General features: G+C 34.2%; 1 protein-coding gene and 1 pseudogene across 1 annotated transcript in view; one reads left to right on the forward strand and one right to left on the reverse strand.

The window, feature by feature from the left end:
* Positions 1–5,994, forward strand: part of ATRN (attractin) — a 147,745-nt gene that overhangs the window by 9,507 nt on the left and 132,244 nt on the right. The gene's annotated exons all lie outside the window — the stretch shown is intronic.
* LOC111746797 lies at positions 1,929–2,051 on the reverse strand (annotated as a pseudogene).

A 5,994-nucleotide genomic window follows, 5' to 3' on the forward strand; every position in this document is an offset into this window, starting at 1 on the left:
TGAACTTCAACTCTAGTTATTTATTTACATATTTACTCATCTAGAATTCTATCTTTCACTTATGGAAGTTCATTTTAGTTGTGGCTGAATTTGCCGTGGCGAATTTATTCTTTTAGATTTTGACGTTAATATTGTACAGTTATTAAGTCTAATGAAATTGCCAATTAATTCCTCTTGGTTTCCTTTTACATTCTAATAAAGAATTTTCTAATTTGTTTATTAATAAGCCTGATAAGCACTAGGGGCTGAAATTTTTTCAGGTGTTGTTAAGAGACACAAAAGTCACCTGTCTTGACCAGTGTTTCCTACATTTTTTGATTCGCAGATCCTTTCACAAAAATGTATACTCCTATGGACTCTCTTAGGAATTAAAAAGTAATCTTAAAAAAGTATTCTGTTTTTGATAAGATGCTTTTAAATAGAGTAAAAAGTAGTTTAATAAAAACTTTAACATTTTAAATATAATTTATAATGATATTCACATTATAAATAGAAAATTATGATCTTTTTCCTGTTTAACATGTGGTACATGTTGTTTAATGTATTTTAAATTAATGCGTAAGGAAAAGCTTGATTTTTACATAAATAAAAAATATTTAATTTTGGGATCAAATGTATATTAAAATAGAGATTGAATTTGACTCTGCTTCATGCTATAGAAATAGACAACTTTGCTGTCCTAGTATTTGGTATTCATGCATTTGTACTTTAAAAATTACTTCTTAGAATTTTTTTGTGTTTTGTTTCTAAGTGATAAAATAATAGCGGTTTTCAGCTGTTTGTAAGCATTTCTCTGCAAATAGCACATTTCCAGTGTCGATGGTTTTTTCAAAACTGAATGAAAAGGCCAAACTGGCTATAATTGTCACTTAACTTTCCCCTTTTACATTGGTTTTTGATGTACTAGAGACGTCTTGCAAAGCTATGTATACAAAGATTTTTATCAGAAGGTTTGGCAAGATGATCTTGAGGCAAATTTGCAGAATTAGATTCATTTTATGCCTTTCTATAACTTATATTTAAATATCGTGTCTTATGCATCTCTTTTAATACATGCCATTACTGTTTTTTAATTGGAACGTTATTTGGGCCACTGGTTTAGATATACTGATCAACCCTGACCAAGTAACTGGTTGCTTTAAAGCAATCATATGTTTGGTGCTGGTTCAGTCTCTGGGCTGACTTTAACTTCTTTTTGATATGAAATATTTCAGGCCTGTGGAAGAGATACAAAGAATAATAAAATAAACATCTTTGTACCTACAACCTAACTTTGATAAATTTCCTTTATAGTAATATTATTACTACATAATAATATTAATATAAGTTATATAATGTACAATATTATGGATACCAACTGAAGTCCCCATGTTATACCTCCTTAATCCCGTTCACCTTACTCTCACCCCAGAGGTAACTAGTATGATGATCCCTTGCATGTATTTTTCTACTTTTACTACAGATATGCACACACACAGTCTTGTTTCCAAAAACCAAGGTCATATTTTCAAACTTTATAAAAAGTAAACATGCTTTTTTTTTACCCCAAAACATGTTTTTTAAATGCTTTTGAGATGTGTGTTGATAAATGTAGCTCTAGTTGATAACTATATTTATTACGGAATTCCAATTTATTCTCCTGCTAATGGGCATTTAGATTTTTCTAGCTTGTGCTGTTACAAACAGTGCTATAGTTAACATTCTTTACATATCTCTTTGTGCATGTGTGTATAATTTTTCTCCAGAATAATTTTTTTTGAAACTTTTAAAGCACCTCCAAAATAATTTAAAAATTTAGTTTACTTCCTTGTGTACTTTTAAGTTGACATGAAGTTGAATTATAAAATTGAAAAAAATGGATTTACCTAGTTGCAAAGAATGTCATTTCTAGTGTGTTATAGAGTTACCGAGAGTCTTTTTTTTTTTAATGCCTACAGCACCTGGTCTTCCTAGGTGGCCTCCCTCCCATCCAAGTACTAACCAGGCCTGACCCTGCTTAGCTTCCGAGATCAGACGAGATTGGGCTTGTTCAGGGTGGCATGGCCATAGAGTATAGTTACTGAAAAAAATTCATTATATTACTTTAAAATTTATTGGGTGGAATCCAAATTCCATAGCAGTTTGATAACCATTCTCATTCATTAAAAAAAAAAACCAAAAACTTCTATATAGTTTTTTTTAACAATTTTTGTATTTTCTTAAATTCTTATTTTTATTCTAATTCCCCGATATGATTTTTTCCCTGCATTATGAATTCTGTCCACTAATCTTGATGTTGTATACCATAAAATTCACCATATTAAAGTGTACAATTCAGTGATTTTTAGTATATTTCTAAAGCTGTGCAGCCATCATCACTATCTAATTCCAGAATATTTTCATTATGCCAAAGAGAAAATGTATATCTATTAGCAGTCACTCCCATTCCTCTAAATTCCTGTTCCCTAACAACCACAATCTACTTTCTGTCTATAGATTTGTCTATTCTAGACATAGCATATAAATGTTACGAGAAAGTAAGTGGTCTTTTGTGACTGACTGCTTTTACTTAGCATAATGTTTTCAAGATTCATACATGTTGTGTCATGTATCCGTACTTTATTCTTTTTTATGGCTGAATAATATTCCATTGTATGCATATACCATGTCTTATTTATTCATTCATCAGTTGACAGACATTTGCATTGTTACTACCTTTTGACTATTATAAATAATGCTGTTATGAACATTCATGTACAAGTTTTTATGTGGACATGTGGGTATGTCTCTTGAGTGTATTCCACTTATGAGTGGAATTGCTGGGACTTAGGGTAGCTCTGTTTTACTTTTTGAGGAAGTGCCAAACTTTTTCACAGCATCTATACCAGTTCGCATTTCTACCAGCAATGTATGAGGGTTCCATTTTCTCTACATCCTCACCAGTACTTATTTTCTGTGGTTTTGTATATGTGTGTATTTATGCATGCATGCCACCCTGGTGAGTGTAGCTGGTTTTGAGTTGCATTCCCCTAATGACTATTGATTTCTAATATCTTTTCATGTGTTTGTTGGGCAGCTGTTGGGCATTTGTATATCTTCTTTAGAGAAATGTCTACTCCATTCCTTTGCCTATTTAAAAATTAGATTATTTTTCTTTTTACTGTTGAGTTATAAAAGTTCTTTCTATGTTTTGGATAGTAGACCCTTATCAGACATATGATTTGCAAATAATTTCCTCTCATTTTGTTGGATGTTTCACAGAAAAACAATTTTGAAAATGTCTTTGACATACAAAAATTTTTGATTTTGATGAAGTCTAATTTATTTTTTTTTCGGTTGCTTGTGTTTTAAGTGTCTTAGCTAAAAAACCATTTCCTAATCCATGTCATAAAGATTTACATATGTGTTTTCTCTTTAAGAGTTTTATAGGTTTAGCTCTTATATTTTGGTTCTTGATCCATTTTGAATTAATTTTTGCACATGCTGTGAGGTTCCACTTCATTCTTTCACATGTGGATATCCAGTTGTTTTAGCACCATTTATTGAAGAGGTTACTTTTCCCCATTGAATGGTCCTGGTACCCTTGTCAAAAATCAGTTGACTCTAGATATATTGAGTTATTTTTAGACTCTCGATTATATTCCATTGACCTGTATCCTGTTGTTATGTGAGACTGTCTTAATTGCTTTGTAATAAGTAGTTTTGTAATAAGTTTCCAAATCCTCCTATATAATTAAAAAAAATATATTTTATTTTGGGATAATTGCAGATTCACATACAATTACAAGAAATAATACGAATAGATCCTTACTTTTCCACCTATTTCTCTTAATGGTAATACATGTTGTATAACTCTAGTAAAACCAGAAAATTGGCATTGATACAATCTATCAACCTTATGCAGATTCTGCCAGTTTTATATGTACTAATTTGTGGGTATGTGTATATGTACTTCCCCCAGAGTACATATACTAGTCTGTTCTATTTCTATGCTTGAAGTTTCTTTTTTAAAATTTATTTATTTTAATTAGTTTCAAGTATACAGTACATTGGTTAGACATCTATATAGTTTGTAAAACGATCCCCCCAGCTGCTCCCTCCCTTCCTTGACCCTTCGCCTAGCCTATGTATTACTGTTAACTGCATTCCCTATGCCATGTTCCCCGTTCTCATGACCATCCATCAGTTACTAATTTGTACTTTAACCCTTCACCCCATTCTCCCAGCCCCCCAAACCCCCCTCCCCTCTGTCCATCACTAAATTATCCACTATATTTGTGTCTGTTTTTAATGAGTTTGTTCTTTTTATTCCTTAGATTTCGCATATAAGTGAAATCATATAGTGTTTATCTTTCTCTGTCTGACTTAAATACCTTCTAGGTCCATCAAAGCAATATCTTTTTCCATCCCCCTCCTTTTCATACGTATGAGTCTTGTCTTTTTATCCTTTCAGCCACTCTATCTTTTGGTTGGAGCGCTTAATTCTTTTCCATTTAAGGTACTTATTGATAGGAATGTAGTTGTTACTGTTCTTTATTCCCGTTTTTGATACGTGTTTTTTCTTCTTAGAGAAGTCTCTCCAACATTTCCTGTAATACTGGCTTGGCAGTGATAAATTCCTTTAGCTTATTTTTGTCCGGGAAGCTCTTTATCTGTCCTTTAACTCTAAATGATAGCTTTGCTGGATAAGGTATTCTTGGTTGTAGATCCTAGGTCTTTATCTTGTCGAATATTTTTTGCCAAGCCCTTCTGTCTTGCATAGTTTCTTTTGAGAAATCAATCAGCCGCCAGTCTTATGGGTGTTCCCTTATAAATAACTATCTGTTTTTCTCTTGCTGCTTTCAATATTCTTTCTTTGTATTTAACCTTTGGCATTTTAATTATGATGTGTCTTGGTGTGGGCCTCTTTGGATCCCTGATTTTTGGAATTCTCTGAGCTTCCTGGGGTTTTATGTCCATTTTCTTCACCAGGTTAGGGAAGTTTTCCATAATTATTTCTTCAAATAGCTGTTCAACATCTTGATTTTCTTCAGTTACGCCGATCAGATGGATATTTGGACCCTTAATAGTGTCCCATATGCTCCTTAAATTATTTTTATAGTCTTGGCATCTTATCTCTTGCCATTCTGCTTGCATGTCCTTGGGTTTCCTGTCCTTTAGGGCGTTCGATCTTTTTCTTTATTCACTTTGTTTATTCCATTTAATATACTTCTCATCTCAGATAATGTGTTCTTCATTTCAGATGGGTTCCCTTTTATAATTTCCATTTCCATTTTTATGTTTTTTATGTCTTTGTCAAAGTTCTCACTGAATTTAACCAAAAGTTCTTTGAGCATCTTTATAACCAGTGTTTTGAACTCTGCATCTGTTAGATTACTTGACTTCATTATATCTGGATCTCTGTTCTCTCGTATGGTTTCTGCTTCTTTGTCTTCCCATTTTGGCTGCCTTTCTGTGTCTGTTTCTATGTACGAAGCAAAGCTCCTAAGTCTCCCCTTCTTATTAGTGTGGATTTGTGAAGTAGGTGTCTAGTGGCACAGTCCTGAGAGGGGTTCAGTTGCAGGACAAATTTAGTCCAAGCCTCTGCCCCTCAGGGGCCACCTGTTAAGATTCAGCAAGCAACACATAGATGCTGTGCTCATAGTTGCTTCAAAAGGCCACACCAGAAACCGAGGCCAGCTGCCTCCAGTGTGAGTCTAGGCACTGCTCAGCAAGGAGCACCTGACTCACTGAAGATATACCTGGATGTGGCTTGGGTGGGGTCATGAGTTGGGGGAGGCAGGGTTTCAGGGAATCCTCAGGGCAGAGCGACCTCTGTTATCCAGTTTGATGACCTCACAGCTATGGCAGCAAGGTGTCTGCTGCACTGATAGAGGGGAGGGCTCAGCAAGGAACAATGGATACCTCCAGCACTTCTCTACAGAGCTAGTCTCATCTCAGCCCTAATTCTAACAGTGTCTCCCTGGAATTCCCTGGTGCCTCCTACGTGCAGCCAAATCTGCACTGGTGCTCAGA

The sequence above is a fragment of the Pteropus vampyrus genome, unplaced genomic scaffold (assembly GCF_000151845.1).
Source record: "Pteropus vampyrus isolate Shadow unplaced genomic scaffold, Pvam_2.0 Scaffold7, whole genome shotgun sequence".
NCBI classification, from domain to species: domain Eukaryota; kingdom Metazoa; phylum Chordata; class Mammalia; order Chiroptera; family Pteropodidae; genus Pteropus; species Pteropus vampyrus.